Source organism: Anabrus simplex, chromosome 2 (assembly GCF_040414725.1).
Source record: "Anabrus simplex isolate iqAnaSimp1 chromosome 2, ASM4041472v1, whole genome shotgun sequence".
Taxonomy (NCBI): Eukaryota; Metazoa; Arthropoda; class Insecta; order Orthoptera; family Tettigoniidae; genus Anabrus; species Anabrus simplex.
In genome coordinates this window covers 1,116,482,124-1,116,500,171 of record NC_090266.1, presented here as the reverse complement: position 1 = coordinate 1,116,500,171, position 18,048 = coordinate 1,116,482,124, and positions in this window count along the sequence as shown.

The following is an 18,048-nucleotide window of genomic DNA, read 5'->3' as shown; positions in this document are numbered from 1 at the left end:
ATCTATCAACACAAGACTGACGTATTTGAGCACCTTCAAATACCACCCGACTGAGCCAGGATCGAACCTGCTAAGATGGGGTCAGAAAGCCAGCGACTCAACCGTCTGAGCCACTCAGCCCGGCTCTACAATGACAATTAATGAAGAATAGCCTACAGTACCTACTAACTAGCTGCACTGATCTCTCTGTTCTTATGAACCAATGAGAGATTTAATGTATAATGGCTGATTTGATTTCATTGTCCGACTCTTTGGCTGAATGGTAAGCGCTGAGGCCTTCGGTTCAGAAAGTCCCGGCTTCGATTCCCGTCTGGGTCGAGGATTTTTATCGTGTCTAATTAATTCTCCTGGCTCGGGAGTTGGCTGTTTGTGTTCCCTCCGACACTCTACTCTTCATATTCAGACAACGCACCACACTGCCAACCAACATAGGACCACGCAATAGTGATTACATCCCTCCATATAGCGTTGGGGTCAGGAAGGGCATCCGTCCGTAAAACAGGGCCAAATCCCCGTGTTCCATGCACTTCGCACCCGTGACCTCACAGGTGTGGGAAAACGGAAGAAGAAGAAGAAGAAGAAGAAGAAGAAGAAGTTTGATTTTGATTTGATGCCATTCACTCTAGAAGAATTTGCGGCAGGCTGTTTGGATAGTGCAAGACGATGATCTCCAGGCTCGAAGCAGTGAATGGCTGTAGGTATTTGTTCGATACAGTGAGATTTCGAACCGTGATGCGGAACGAGTAGACTATCAATATCGTGAAATGAAGATAGAAGCTAAAAATTGGGCGATTTTTTTTACAAGTTGCTTTACGTCGCACCGACACAGATAGGTCTTAGGGCGACGATGGGATAGGAAAGGCCTAGGAATTGGAAGGAAGTGGCCGTGGCCTTAATTAAGGTGTCGAAATGAGAAACCACGGAAAACCATTTTCAGGGCTGCCGACAATGGGGTTCGAACCCACTACCTCCCGGATGCGAGCTCACAGCTACGCACTCCTAACCGCACGCCAATTCGCCCGGTGCTGACGTATTTGAGCACTTTCAAATACAACCGGACTGAGCCAGGATCGAACCTGCGAATTGGGGTCAGAAGGCCAGCGCCTCAACCCGGCATGTGGCTATTTCTAGCCGAGTGCAGCCCTTGTAAAGCAGACTCTCCGATGAGGGTGGGCGGCATCTGCCATGTGTAGGTGACTGTGTGTTATTGTGGTCGAGGATAGTGTTACGTGTGAGTTGCAGGGATGTTGGGGACAGCACAAACACCCAGCCCCGAGTCATTGGAATTAACCAATGAAGGTTAAAATCCCCGACACGGCCGGAAATCGAACCCGGGACCCTCTGAACCGAAGGCCAGTACGGTGACCATTCAGCCAAAGAGTCGGACAGGTTGCAGGAAGCAACTGGCAGACTACTACTAGTCAGGTACTCGATGTTTTCACGTCAACTACGTGTTAATATGAAGTGGTTTGATAATAACTAACAACTTTATATGTACGTAAACTTCCTAACGTTTACTAGCATCGGGTCGGAGCTCGACACTTCTTATTCACAGGTTAAGAAAACAACGGCGTTTTACGCTTCTCAGTGCCTCTCGACCGGGTCAATTTCTAGAGAAGGCTTACTTCCATCCGTATAATTGTCACCGAGCGAGCTGGCGGTGCGGTTAGGGACGTGCAACTGTAAGATTGCATTCGGGAGATAGAGGGTTCGAACACCACTGTCGGTAGTCCTGAAGATGGTTTTCTGTGGTTTGCCATTTTCACACCAGGCAAATGCTGGGACTGTACTTTAATTAAGGCCACGGCCGCTTCCTTCCCACTCCTAGCCCTGTGCTCTTCCATCGTCGCCATTAGACCTATCAGTGTCGGTGCGACATAAAGCAACTTGTACAAAAAACAACCTCCGTTTAAATTTTTAACGAGATATTTTGATCGTTCAGCATCAGGGAATTTGAAAAGTTTAAAAATGTGAAGGAATGAGTTATGGGCTGATTGTCGTTATCTCCCGCATTGGTCCAGCGCAGCTTCCGGCCCCGCCCTTCTCACGAGATCGACGCATGCTTGTAGGCGCCATGCCCGCTGACACTGTCTGATAATGGAGGGGGCGGGGGTCACTGTCTTCACAATCCCGGCCAATGGCATTCGAATTCCACGTTAAACCAGAGATCCTGTGACTACAATAATTACTACTACTATTACTTTTTCGCCAGGCACTCCGGGACTACTTGTGGATTACACCTGGACGTTCTTACGTGTTACTGTGGATATTTTTTTTGTGTCTGTGAAAATGAAATGGTTGATATTAAGCCAAACATAAACACACAGTCGGCAAGTCAGAGGAGTGAACCTGGGAGCCACTCCTGATATCCCCGTACAGGTAGACTATCACTCAACAAGTGAAGTTCTCGTTTTTAAAAATCAATACTTCCCTGCGGACGAGTCCACTACACAGTTATGGGCGACCTGCACGTCTCTGTATGGGGAGAGGGTGGAGGTCAGTGGCGGCTCGTAGGCTACACCAACGCTTATGATGGTCGAATCACCATCAAGAGCGTCATAAGCCCTCACTCCAAATGAACAGTGCGGAGGGGTTTGGAATTGAACCCAGGCATTTCTACCAACGATACTCGAACTACGTGGAGTCGGGGACGTTTTATCCTGGACACCATAAGCGCTGAGTTCAAGGCCTTTTTCCCTCTGCTCCTCCGTTACCCTTCTGTGCTAGTGCCTCGCTTCGTCTATCTTACAATGTTGACAATGCTTGTGGATTTCATTCCTTCTGCGATCGGCGAGGGTGACTTCTCATTTCCGCTGAGTGGAGCCTTTGTTTCGTGGCGCCCAGCACTCCGTTCCGCACAACACGATTGGTCTTACAATTTGTTTTTCGTTTCTTTGACATTTTCCTAAAACTCTCACTCCTGACACACCAATCCGCCAGGATTCTTGCGCCGACACCATTCTGCTTGAGCACACTCCCGAGGTACTTATAATTATCAGTTTTAATGAGGTCAGCCTCATCAATCTTAATTGTGCCAGCCTCCTGCCTGTTGCCTACTCTGTTTTCCTATCAATAAATTTCAGAACTTCACGTTCCAATGCTTCTATTCACTTTTCTATTCTGGTCTTTGAGATAATAACGATGTCGTCTGTAAAGAGTAACCTTGTGGGAGCTTGGCCCTAGATTGTTCGGATCACCGTGTCCGGAATGAAGGGTCAGCGCTGACCCCTGTAACGTAACGATATGACAGTCTCTGCTTTTTTAATACTTCCTGGATGAGACTTCATGAGATGCAATGGTAAGCCTTCTTGAAGTCAATGAAGCCGTAGTGCTGTGGTTTTTGGAATTCACAGTCCTCATAACTTATATCCCATCTGTTGTTCCTCGGCCTCTCATAAACCCCAGTTGTGTTCTGTAATCTTCATCTCCAGTCTTCCGCGAAGCTGGATCTCTCTACCTGCTTCGTACAGTTACACTTTCCCTCCAGGCACCTGATAACCTCTCCTCTCTCAAAATTCAGTTGGCCTACTTTGTCATGCGAATCATGGGATTTGGTCTGTTGTCCGCCCCACCCTCTCAGAACTCGTCCGTTGTTTCCTGGCAGTTTTACACCTCTTCGATCTCTCATTTAATTTCTCCATTTATGAGTTTCTCGAAATTTAATAGTCTTTCTGAGTCTTCCATCTTCATTCTTCACGGAGACTACCGCACCAATGTCTTGCTTCATGTTATCACGACTCTTAGCTATCTTAAATACCTTTGACTCCTCCTCTCTTGTATTTTACTCTTCATGCAACCGATCTGTTACCCTATCTTTTGCCTTTCTACTGTTCTCTTTCCTTCTTTCCACGCCGTCTGATAATTCTGGAGGCATTCACTGGAAGGATGCTTCTGCCAGACTTCGTATTTCTTTTCAATCCCCCTTACAAACCACCTGCACTTCTGGGTACCACCACCTTGTCACTTCCCGCCCTTCGTCTTTCCGAGGATCCATTCTGCAGCAAAGAGTGTTTCTGATTGGAAATATTCCATATCTCCTTAATTTGAATTTGGTCCCAACGATGCTCCATGTCTCTGGTGCAACTTACAATAATATAACGTTACATCTTTAGGTCCACCTTCTCTTCGACACTTTCCTGCCTTCATCAGATCACTGACGACAAGTAGATGTTGATCAAAGACAAGAATCCCCTCCTTGCAAATTTGCTTTTCGTTTCTTATTATGACAATGTGTCATGTGCGACATTCTTGTATGTTTATAGGTGTTTCTCTCTTTTCTTAAACCATGAACTATCCATACAGAAGTCATTTGTTACAACCCACTCGAATCATTTTGCCACCAGCATCATTCCTTTCATCATAGCCAAATCGTTCATCGATGCGTTCGTAGCCATCACTCCTTCTGTCTACGTGTCTGCTCCTAGTGTGATCCCTTCACTACTCGGGAACCTTGTAATAAGAGTTGAGGTCTTTTCAGAACTGCTCCTTTCCTTCCTCATCACAACCCAATTGTGGCACATAGATAGGTTATTGCCTACATTTAAAATCAGTCTGTAAGTTAGAACAATTTTATACAAAATTATCCGGTCACACCTTTTCACGACATCAATGAGTGAGGAATTTGTGTTAATGTCCATGCTATTTCTTTGACTAGTCACGCCACAGTATACGATTTCATATCAATCCTTTAGCTCGTTACTTCTACCTCCCTTCCGAAGTCTTTCCTTCATTACTTCAACTACCTCCAAACTCTTTCCTGATGTTGACTGTGGCAAACCTGACTTGTATCACACTTGCCTTCTGTTTCTGGATTTAATTCCTATGCAGTTTTTTACTTAGCCCTTGCATTCTTGTCATTGCTGTTGGTCTCTGCTGCAACGAGTCGCTTGTGGGGTATTTTGGGTTTCCTATACCGTCATCTGTCATGTTTTCAGCCGGCTGACAAAGCCTGTCGGATTTTTTATACTAGAGGACCTTTCCCTTGGCAACTGCCTTGCTGGATTAACGAGCGTGACATACTTGCTGACGGTGTGGACTCGCCGTGAAATGTTTTGAGAGTTCTTACCGCAGGCTGCGTCCCACTTTGGCCACTGAGTTTGTTCGTCTGGTTCTCACTTTATCTCGCAACTAATTGCCATATCTAACAGCCAGGGTGCGAAATCAGAAAGAAATGGTGCTGGGGGGGGGGGGGAAGGGGGAGGAGAACGATCATAGGGCTTAACAATTAGTGTTTATTTCAGTCAATACCCGGAGGGGGACGGGGTATATAATTCCCCTGTAAGTAAATTACCCCTCCCTCCGAAAAATGTAAGTTTTTAATCTTTTTGTTTGAATTCTGCTGTTATAACAAGTATGGTAAACACTGGAAAATTCCTTGTAGGGAATTCTATTTTTTCGTTAGTCATTGTGCTATTCAATAAATATATTAGTAACCAGTAGGTACTTCGAACTACGTGCCTCTTATTGCTGATATTTTTAAGAAAATCTGCACTGCTAAAAACATTAATTTCAGTAATGCGAGTTCTACATTTTCCTCTTTATTTTATAATGAAAGAATCCCCCCGAACAATTTCAGTAGGGAGAAACATTTGAATAAAATCTTCGGTGGCTGGGGGTACCCTCCCTTTCCCCCGCGATTTCGTACCCTTCTGGCGGCTGTTCAGGAACCCAGCTGGGCTCCCCATGCCCCTGTAACCCATACTGGAGCGGAACACTGGTAATTTCATGACTGAAAAATCCTTTGAATACTTCAATATTTGCAATTAGTGAAATTAATTATGGTTACCTTCTGGGACCTTAATTTTTTATATAAAATTCGAACGCAGGCACCGTTGTCTCCCCTACTGCACGGTCACTGGAAGCTTGTAGAGCACTAGCCGACAGTTTCTTAGAAAGCTATTGTAGCTTTTAATTTCACGATTTAAAACAACCCAAAGAGCTTGAAATATTCGTATTTTCTGAAGTAGTGTCTGTCAGTTATGGCGTTCCGCTAACAACGAAAGCCGAATTCTGCTGGACGTTTCCTATGGCTACGTTAATTTAATTTTCACGGGTGCCACTATCTCAGTCGGGAACATAGAACTCTACATCTGTAGACAACGTTTCATGCAACTTTTCAGAGCTTTGATCACATTGTAACAATATTTCACATTTTTTAAATTAGTTGCTTTACGTCGCACCGACACATTTAGGTCTTATGGCGACGATTTGACAGGAAAGGGCTATGAGTGGGAAGGAAGCGGCCGTGGCCTTACTTAAGTTACAGGCCCAGCATTTTCCTGGTGTGAAAATGGGAAACCACGGAAAACCATTTTCAGGGCTGACGACAATGGAATACTGGAATCCGTCCGCAATTAAGCGACTGCAGCTATCGAGCTCGGTACCACATTTCACAGTTATGAATTTGCCCACAGTAGATGTGCGCTATTTTCACGTATTCGCTGCTCATGGAGGAAGCTAGCAAACTCCCGAAAAATTACTTTCATCTTGATTCTCTTCAGCTTTTTTCGTAGGTATGAACAAGAACGTAATCCAACAGTACATATGAAAGGGATAACATACATATTAAATGGCAATAAGTATGTTTTTATTCACATTTTCTCTATAAAATATACTTGCCAGTTTAATCTGGTGTTTTACTTTCAACTCTGTCTTATGTTTGTTGCTCATTTTGCCTAATTTATATTTTACACATGTTTTCGTGAATCATGATAATTGAAGAATGATTCCACATATTTGCAAGGAATTTTACATGGCTGTGTATTTATTGTCTAATTCCCCACGAACTGCCACTATCCTACAAACCAGCATTTACATCTCATGTCACTTTATTGAGCTCATCCAGCTGTTAGAAAAATTGAAACAAAGAATAATTGGCATAAGTTCATTATCTGCACCACTTTTTCAGCATTGTCCGTTGTTTCTTTCCCGCGGACTTCTCGCGGTCGACGTAATTGTTTGGTGCACATGGCTGCCAACTCTTGAATTTTAATTTATCATTCGGGCTAGTGACAAAGCCATTGTCTGGATTGGTTAGGTCCGGTGGTAACAAAACCATTGCTCTAGACTGCTCAGGTCCGGCTAGCGACAAAACCATTCGTCTGGATTGCTTAGGACCGGCTAGCGACAAAACCATTCGTCTAGATTGCTTAGGACCGGCTAGCGACAAAACCATTCGTCTAGATTGCTTAGGACCGGCTAGCGACAAAGCCATTCGTCTAGATTGCTTAGGACCGCCTAGCGACAAAGCCATTCGTCTAGATTGCTTAGGACCGGCTAGCGACAAAGCCATTCGTCTAGATTGCTTAGGACCGGCTAGCGACAAAACCATTCGTCTAGATTGCTTAGGACCGGCTAGCAACAAAACCATTCGTCTAGATTGCTTAGGACCGGCTAGCGACAAAACCATTCGTCTAGATTGCTTAGGTTAGGCTAGTGACAAAACCACTGGTCTGGTTTTGGTTTGGTTAGGTCCGGTTAGTGACAAAACCACTGGACTGGTTTTGGTTTGGTTAGGTCCGGTTAGTGACAAAACCACTGGTCTGGTTTTGGTTTGGTTAGGTCCGGTTAGTGACAAAACCACTGGACTGGTTTTGGTTTGGTTAGGTCCGGTTAGTGACAAAACCACTGGTCTGGTTTTGGTTTGGTTAGGTCCGGTTAGTGACAAAACCACTGGTCTGGTTTTGGTTTGGTTAGGTCCGGTTAGTGACAAAACCACTGGACTGGTTTTGGTTTGGTTAGGTCCGGTTAGTGACAAAACCACTGGACTGGTTTTGGTTTGGTTAGGTCCGGTTAGTGACAAAACCACTGGACTGGTTTTGGTTTGGTTAGGTCCGGTTAGTGACAAAACCACTGGTCTGGTTTTGGTTTGGTTAGGTCCGGTTAGTGACAAAACCACTGGTCTGGTTTTGGTTTGGTTAGGTCCGGTTAGTGACAAAACCACTGGACTGGTTTTGGTTTGGTTAGGTCCGGTTAGTGACAAAACCACTGGACTGGTTTTGGTTTGGTTAGGTCCGGTTAGTGACAAACACCCCCCCCCCCCTCCCCTTCTTCACTCTTGCTATTTGTTCGTGGCGTCGACCTCTAAAGATCTTTTGCCACTACTTGTACCAAGTGTTATGAACCTGCATGTAATTGAGGAAGTGTAAAGTGTTGAATGTGACGAAAGGAACGGCACAAACACCCAGCTCCCAGGCCAGGGATATTAATCATTTACAATTAAAAACCCCTGACCCGGCCGGGAATTGAACCCGGGTTCGCCGTGTTATCCCCTACACCACGGGGCCGGACGACAGTACCCTTACTCTGTGATCAAGCAAATGGGATCTGGGGGCCTGTGGGTTGGTCCCTGGCTGTCGCAGTGAGCACATCTCCTCTCTACACTTACTGCAGTATTTCAAATACATTATAATGTTATAAAACTTGTGGCGCAGTTACCGAATTTCTACCGATTCATGTAAATAATGTATAAATTAATAGTTAAGAACTACAATTGTCCGCTTCTGTGGTGTAGTGGTTAGTGTGATTAGCTGCCACCCCCACAGGTCCGGGTTCGATTCCCGGTTTTGCCACGAAATTTTAAAAGTGGTACGAGGGCTGGAACGGGGTCCACTCAACCTCGGGAGGTCAACTGAGTAGAGGTGGGTTCGATTCCCACCTCAGCCATCCTAGAAGTGGTTTTACGTAGTTTCCCCCCACCTCTCCTCCAGGCAAATGCTGGGATGGTACCTAACTTAAGGCCACGGCCGCTTCCTTCCCTCTTCCTTGCCTGTCCCATCTAATCTTCCCATCCCTCCACAAGGCCCCTGTTGAGCATAGCAGGTGCGGCCACCTGGGCGAGGTACTGGTCATTCTCCCCAGTTGTATCCCCCGACCCAAAAGTCTGAAGCTCCAGGACACTGCCCTTGAGGCGGTAGAGGTGGGATCCCTCGATGAGTCCGAGGAAAAAACCGACCCTGGAGGGTAAACAGATTAAGAAGAAGAAGATAATATAATAATAATAGTAATGCTATTTGATTTACGTCCCACTGACTACGTTTTCGGTCTACGCAGACGCCGAGGTGCCGGAATTTAGTCCCGCGAGAGTTCTTTTTACGTGCCAGTAAATCTACCGACACGAGGCTGACGTATTTGAGCACCTTCAAACACCACCGGACTGAGCCAGGATCGAACCTGCCACTTTGGAGTCAGAAGGCCAGCGCCTTAACCATCTGAGCCACTCAGCCCGGCAGAAGAAGAAGAAGAACGACAATTAGTTGTAAACAATTCTCTACAATACCAGCTGTGTTTCTTGTTATGTTCTAATTGACTTTTGTCTACTGTATGGTTTGCCATTACACTTAATATCTAGAAGCAGTGCTCGGGGCAACTTGTCATTCTAAAATCGTAGGACCGAGGGAGTGGCTTCGTGGTTTGGTTCACGCAGCTATCAGTTGGCATTCGTGAAATAGTGTGTTCGAACCCCACTGTCAGCAGCCCTGAAGATGGTTTTCCGTGGTTTCCCACTTTCACACCAGGCAAATGTTGGCTGGCACAGTAACTTTTTAAGGCCACAGTCACTTCCTTCCCACTCCTAGCCCTTTCCTTACGCATCGTCGCCATAAGACCCATCTGTGTCGGGGGACGTAAAGTAAATTAAAAAGAAAAAATAGAAATAAAGTGATTAATAACAATAATGCTATTTGCTTTACGTCCCACTAACTACTTTTACGGTCTTCGGAGACGCCGAGATGCCGGAATTTAGTCCCGCAGGAGTTCTTTTACGTGCCAGTAAATCTACCGACACGGGGCTGTCGTATTGGAGCACCTTCAAATACCACCGGACCGAGCCAGGATCGAACCTGCCAAGTTGGGGTTAGAAGGCCAGCGGCTTAACCGTCTGAGCCACTCAGCCCGGCAATAAAATGATTGGAGTGTGCCCTTTTATTAGCAAAGTGTAGATAAACCACCCGATATTATACCCAATTCTCGCTATTATTACTGCATTTTACAGACAAATTACTGTGAGTACTAGATTTACGACCTTCGAGCGACGCTACAGCTTACTAATCTGTAAGAGACAATGCACAAAATAAATGTTAAAAGAAGGATGCCGTTCGTGGTGCATTCTTCTGTAATACTCGTAGCGTATGTTGTATTTTTGAAATGGTCCTGGATGAAGGCATCATACTGGAAATAAAGACATGACGCACGTGTGTGCTCGGCTAGATACTGTAGTTGAAGAGTAAACAAGTCACGAAGTAAGATCGCACAACACGTAGTTGCCATCACTTGGCAGGAAATAATTATGAGGTTACGAACAACGCACAGATTTGTAGCAAATTGAAAAGTACGTCCATTTCTATTAGCTTCTGTGAGTGACAAAGGAAACTGGATGAAGCATTAACAGGAAATACAATACATTGTAGGTCAACAAGCGCCCGTAGTTATTAACAGCAGATAGAAGATAACCAGTGATAATGTCTGCTCTTTGGCTGAATGGTCAGCACTGAGACCTTCGGTTGAGAGTATCCCGGGTTCGATCCCTACCGGGTTAGGAATTTTAATCGCGTGTGACTCATTCTTCTGGCTCGGGGACTTGATATTTGTGTTTGTCACAACACTCCCCTCTTCATATTCAGACAACACACCAACACTACCATCCACCATAGAAACACGCTGTAGTGATTTCATCTTTCTTGATAAGGTTGCCGTCAAGAAGGGCATCCGGCTCTAAAACAGGGCCAAATCCACATGTTCGCACCCATGACACCACAAGGTGTGGGAAAAGCGGTAGAAAAAGAAGATTTTTTAAACCTACTGTTTCACGTCGCACCGACACAGATAGGTCTTATGGTGACGATGGGCCAGGAGTGGGAAGGAAGCGGCTGTGGACTTAATTAAGGTACAGCCCCAGCTTTTGCCTGATGGGAAAATGGGAAACGATGCAAAAACCATCTTCACGGCTGCCGACAGTGGAGTTCGAACCCCACTACCTCCCGAATGCAAGCTCACAACCGCACGTCCAACTCACTCGGTAGTAGAAGAAGAAGAAGGTCTGCTTACAGTAGTAGGGAGATAACCGGTGGCGACGACTACTCACAATACTTGAGATACACCCCGTCAGTGGCATTGTCTCAGTTGTGTGTCAACGGGTATGCTACTTACGAAATCTGCGTCAGCATCATCATCTAACAACACTGTCGTATTCCTTATACTTCGTGGGATTAGGTGAAAAACATCTTCATTTTATTCTGTCACAATTATTGCTCTGTTAGAGTAACCTGAAGAACTGAATTCAATACAATTGCCGAAACGTGACTCACCAATTAATCGTTACTTGTGAACTCATTGGGAACCGTTATTATATTACTTCCTATTTCACCGTTAATTTCATAATTTCCTAATTGTAGTAGCCATGTCCGCCTCATTGGTATAGTGGTTAGTGTGATGACAGAGGTGGACCTGCTTCTAATGATGTGCACTAAACTTGAGTACCGGGAGAGTTTGCCGTGCGGTTAGGGGCGCGCAGCTGTGTGCTTGCATCCGGGAGATAGTGGGTTCGAATCCCACTGTCGGCAGCCCTGAAGATGGTTTTCCATGGTTTCCCATATTCACACCAGGCTAATACTGGGGCTGAACCTTAATTAAGGCCACGGCCACTTCTTTCCCACTACTAGGCCTTTCCTATCCCATCGTCGCCATAAGACCTATTTGTGTCGGTGAGACGTAAAGCAAATAGCAAAATAAAACAATAATAATAATAATAATAATAATAATAATAATAATAATAATAATAATAATAAAACTGAGCATACATTATTTTCCCCGCAGCCTCCTGCAACTTCTAAAACAAAGATATTTTGACTTGATTTCACAGAGCCATCTATCGGGCTAACATAGAAATGTCTGCTTAGATACCTTCCACAGAGCCCTCTATCGGACTATCATAGAGAGGTCTGTATAGACAACTTTCACAGAGCCCTCTATTGGACTAACATAGAAAGGTCTGCATAGACAACTTTTACAGAGCTCTCAGACGGGGTGGCATAGAAAGGTCTGCATAGACAACTTTCACAGTGACCTCTATGCGGATGGCATAGCATGGTCATCACAGGCAACTTTCACACAGCCCTCTATCGGATTAATTAGAAAGGTCTGCATAGACAACTTTTACAGAGCCCCTCTATCGGACTTGGGGCTGGCATAGAAAGGTCTGCATAGACAACTTTCACAGAGCCCTCTATGGAGCTGGCATAGAAAGTTCTGCATAAACAACTTTCAAAGAGCTCTCTGTGGAGCTGGCATAGAAAGTTCTGCATAGACAATTTTCACAAAGCCCTCTATCGGACTAACATGGAAAGGTCTGCATAGACAACTTTCAGAGAGCTCTTTATCGGACTAGCATAGAAAGGTATGCATAGATAACTTTCACAGAACCCTCTATCGGACTAACATAGAAAGGTCTGCATTGACAACTTTCACAGAGCCATCTATCGGACTAAAGAAGAAAGGTCTTCATAGACAACTTTCACAGAGCCCTCTATCGGACTAAAGTAGAAAGGTCTGCATAGACAACTTTCCCAGAGCTCTCTATCGGACTAAAGTAGAAAGGCCTGCATAGACAACTTTCACAGAGCCCTCTATCGGACTAAAATAGAAAGGTCTGCATTGATAACTTTCAGAGAGCCATCTATGTGGCTGGCATAGAAAAGTCTGCATAGATAACTTTCACAGAGCCCTCTATGGGCCTGGCATAGAAAGGTCTGCATAGACCATTTTCACAGAGCCCTCTGTCGGACTAACATGGAAAGGTCTGCGTAGACAACTTTCACAGATCTCTCTATCGGACTACAATAGAAAGGTCTGCATAGACAACTTTCACAGAGCCCTCTGTCGGACTAACATGGAAAGGTCTGCATAGACAACTTTCACAGATCTCTCTATCGGACTACAATAGAAAGGTCTGCATAGACAACTTTCACAGATCTCTCTATCGGACTAAATTAGAAAGGTCTGCATAGACAATTTTCACAGAGCCCTCTGTCGGACTAACATGGAACGGTCTACATAGACAACTTTCACAGAGCTCTCTATCGGACTACAATAGAAAGATCTGCATAGACAACTTTCACACAGCCCTGTATCGGACTAAATTAGAAAGGTCTGCATAGACAATTTTCACAGAGCCCTCTGTCGGACTAACATGGAAAGGTCTGCATAGACAATTTTCACAGAGCTCTCTATCGGACTACAATAGAAAGGTCTGCATAGACAACTTTCACAGAGCCCTCTATCGGACTAACATGGAAAGGTCTGCATAGAAAACTTTCACAGATCTCTTCTTAGGACTAACTTAGAAAGGTCTGCTTAGACAACTTTCACACAGTCCTGTATCTGACTAAAGTAGAAAGGTCTGCATAGACAACTTTCACAGAGTTCTCTATCGGACTAAAGTAGAAAGGCCTGCATAGACAACTTTCACAGAGCCCTCTATCGGACTAAAGTAGAAAGGTGTGCATTGATAACTTTCATAGGGCCATCTATGTGGCTGGCATAGAAAAGTCTGCATAGATAACTTTCACAGAGCCCTCCATGGGGCTGGCATAGAAAGGTCTGCATAGACAACTTTCACAGAGCCCTGTATGGAGGTGGCATAGAAAGGTCTGCATAAACAACTTCCACAGAGCCCTCTATGGGGCTGGCATAGAAAGGTCTGCATAGACAATTTTCACAGAGCCCTCTATCGGAGTAACATGGAAAGGTCTGCATAGACAACTTTCACAGAGCCCTCTATCGGACTAAAGTAGAAAGGTCTGCATTGATAACTTTCACAGAGCCATCTATGTGGCTGGCATAGAAAAGTCTGCATATATAACTTTCACAGAGCCCTCTATGGGGCTGGCATAGAAAGGTCTGCATAGACAACTTTCAGTGAGCCCTCTATCGGACTAACTTGGAAAGGTCTGCTTAGACAACTTTCACACAGCCCTGTATCGGACTAAATTAGAAAGGTCTGCATTGACTACTTTCACAGAGCCCTCTATGGGGCTGGCATAGATAGGTCTGCATTCACAACTTTCAAGAGCCCTCCATCGGACCAACATAGAAAGGTCTGCGTAGACAACTTTCACAGAACCCTGTATCGGACTAAAGTAGAAAAGTCCGCACTGACAACTTTCACAGAGCCCTCTAAGGGGCTGGCATAGCAAAGTCTGCATACACAACTTTCCCAGAGCCCTCTATGGGGCTGCCATAGAAAGGTCTGCATAGACAACCTTCGCAGAGTCTTCTATGGGGCTGGTATAGAAAGTTCTGATGGACAACTTTCACAGAGCCCTCTATCGGACTAACATAGAAAGGTCTGCATAGACAATTTTCACAGAGCTCTCATTCGGACTAACATAGAAATGTCTGTATGGACAACTTTCACAGAGCCCTCTATGGGGCTGGCATAGAAAAATCTGCATAGACAACTTTCACAGAGCTCTCTATAGGGCTGGTATAGAAAGGTCTGCATAGACAAATTTCACAAAGCCCTCTATCGGGCTGGCATAGAAAGTTCTGTATAGACAACTTCACAGAGCCCTCTATCGAACTAACATAGAAAGATCAGCGTAGACATCTTTCACCGACCCCTTTATCGGCCTATCATAGAAAAGTCTGCAGAGACAACTTTCACAGGGCTCTCAGTCGGGGTGGCATAGAAGGGTCTGCATGGACAACTTTCACAGAGCCCTCTATCAGACTAACATAGAAAGTTCTGATAGACAACTTTCACAGATCCCTCTATCATACTAACATAGAAAGGTCTGCATAGACAACTTTCACAGAGCCCTCTATCGGACTAACATAGAAAGGTCTGCATAGACAATTTTCACAGAGCTCTCATTCGGACTAACATAGAAATGTCCGTATGGACAACTTTCACAGAGCCCTCTATGGGGCTGGCATAGAAAAATCTGCATAGACAACTTTCACAGAGCTCTCTATAGGGCTGGTATAGAAAGGTCTGCATAGACAAATTTCACAAAGCCCTCTATCGGGCTGGCATAGAAAGTTCTGTATAGACAACTTCACAGAGCCCTCTATCGAACTAACATAGAAAGATCAGCGTAGACATCTTTCACCGACCCCTTTATCGGCCTATCATAGAAAAGTCTGCAGAGACAACTTTCACAGGGCTCTCAGTCGGGGTGGCATAGAAGGGTCTGCATGGACAACTTTCACAGAGCCCTCTATCAGACTAACATAGAAAGTTCTGATAGACAACTTTCACAGATCCCTCTATCATACTAACATAGAAAGGTCTGCATAGACAACTTTCACAGAGCCCTCTATCGGACTAACAGAGAAAGGTCTGCATTGACTTTTACAGAGCCCTCGCTCACGCGTAGCCTCATCTTCATCCCGTTGTCTTGTGAGAGTTGGTTGTGTGCATCACGTTTAGTTTCCGTGTAGAAGGAGGATTCATTTTTCGTGCTGAGCTGAGTTAGTGCAGCATTCAAATGAAAAGCCTGTTATTCCTAGAGTAGCCTACTGTATTTCAGTCGCGTGGTCTCTGTTCACTTTTCCAAACCAAATTCCATGGCGTAACAGTCCCGAAGGGCCATCGCCTACCAACCGACCGCTGTTCAGCCCGGAGGCCTGCAGATTACGAGGTGTCGTGTGGTCAGCACGACGAATCCTCTCCGCCATTATTCTTGGCTTTCCAGACCAGGGCCGCCATCTCACCTTCAGATAGCCACGTGGGCTAAGTGTACCTCGAACCAGCCCTCAGATCCAGGTAAAAATCCCTGACCAGGCCGGGAATCGAACCCAGGGCCTCCGGTAAGAGGCAGGCACGCTACCCCTACACTGCGGGGTTGGCTGGTTACATTTAGATCTCCTCATTTTAGAATTTGACTTACGGCATCCTGCATTCGATTCCCGGCACTGACAGAGTTAAGAAAGTCATGGGATGGGGAAGATACAGCCTTGTTTTTTGGGTGCAGTAGAGTTGGCCTTGAGTCTCCCGTAATCGAAATATCTACGACCTGGAAGGTAGTCACCTTCACGGGGTGTAGTACCAAAGTGGTTCCTTTTTATAAGAAGAACAATTAAATGAAGTTTCTACTTCCTCATAAACGAAGAACGATATTACCAATTTTACGAACAGTTTCAATAATGCAGCCGGTTTATGTTAAGAGTACAGAAGTTATGATTGTACATGGTAACAATCAAAACCATCAATATCTACTGAAGATCCGTCACCGCACTCGGTAGGACCGGCTTTCTTTTCATATCCACCGGGCGAGTTGGCCATGCGGTTAGGGGCGCACAACTGTGTTCTTGCATCCGGGAGATAGTGGGTTCAAACCCCACTGTCGGCAGCCCTAAAGATGGTTATCCGTTGTTTCCCATTTTCACACCAGGCAAAATATACCTTAATTAAGGCCACGACCGCTTCCTTCCCACTCTTAGCCCTTTCCTTTCCCATTGTCGCCAAAAGACCTACGGTGCGACGTAAAGAAAATTCTAAATAAAAATTAAAACATTTTTTCACAACCCCTTCCAAGGAAAAGTTGTATCCACGCTACTGGACTGGACTTACACCCCACCCACTGAAATTATTTTGTGGGTACTTCACTGCATCCACTCACCATTTAAGGTACAAGGTAAGCCCGAAATATGGATGGATACTCAAAATACACCACCCTAAATGATGCGGTTATGGCTCAAAAGTATAAAGAAAGGTAAGGGACGGGATCTAGTGTTTTAAGTAGAATCCGTATCAATAGAACGTGACTTCCCATTTTAAAAATATTTCAAGCATCGACTGCGATTCAAGCCTGGGCCGTGGAAGTGAGTTGTCACGCCCGCCAATTACAAAATAGTTTTGATGGTGCCATTTGAGGTTCCAGTCAGTTCTCGGGCATTTGACAAAATATATAGGCCTACCTATCGAATTTAGGCACGCATTCACAATTGTCTTGCTACTGTTAGAATTTTTAAAAAACGTTTTCATAACTTACCGCGGATGCACATAGTTTTGGCTTCTCAGTGACAAAACGGTTCCTCTCCAAAAAAGTTGCTTATATGACACAAAAAGTGCAGCTCACAATCCTGTCATAGTCTTCCCAACGCTGCAGATTAGAACACAGCACATCTCTCAACCACGGTACAATCCGAAGATCCGTAGGACATTGTTGTTTCCGGGAACCGATGTTCAAAAGCTGACACGATGTTGTAAGCTTGCAACTGTTTCTGGCCGTGGCCCCCGTTATTTCGGTGGTCACGTTCCGGTCCCCTACTGAGTAATCCCTTGCTAATTGCCACTTTCCTCATGTCTTGACATTTGACAACACACGGTTACATTCCCAACACTGAGGCCTCTACAGGGAAATATTCCCGCACATCACGATCCTAAGTGTTTTCCTTTCATTCAAGCAGTACAAATATGGAGAATTATGTATGGCCCTATTGAGCCCTGCTAGTAGATTCTTTGTCGCTACGTTAATTTAACATTTCGGCGTAAGTTTTTATGTTCTTCGTACCGTACGTAAAACAACGGCTGATCGTCGCTCTAGTTTCAGGAAACATTTTGGGGGGGGGGGGGATTGGCCCCCCCGGGCCCCCTCTCGGCTACGCCAGTGCTCAAAATGGAGTTATGTTCGGGAACTCCCTTCTTTCTTCCGTAACACCGTTGTTCGCTACTGCGAGCTCACGGCGGTAATGTTATTACAGACCGATCCGGTTGAAATTATCATTAGTTGTAGTATTAGTAGTAGTTTTTTACAATTTGCTTTACGTTACACCGATACAGATAGGTCTTATGGCGACGATGACATAGGAAAGGGCTAGGAGTGGGATGGACATGGCCGTGGCCTTAATTAATGTACAGCACCAGCATGCGCCTAGTGTTAGAATGGGAAACCACAGGAAACCGTCTTCAGGGCTGCCGACAGTGGGGTTCGAACCCACTATATTCCGGATGCAAGCTCACAGCTGCACGCCGCTAACCGCGCTGCCAACTCACTCGGTAGTAGTAGTAGTAGTAGTAGTAGTAGTAGTAGTAGTAGCCGATCCGGA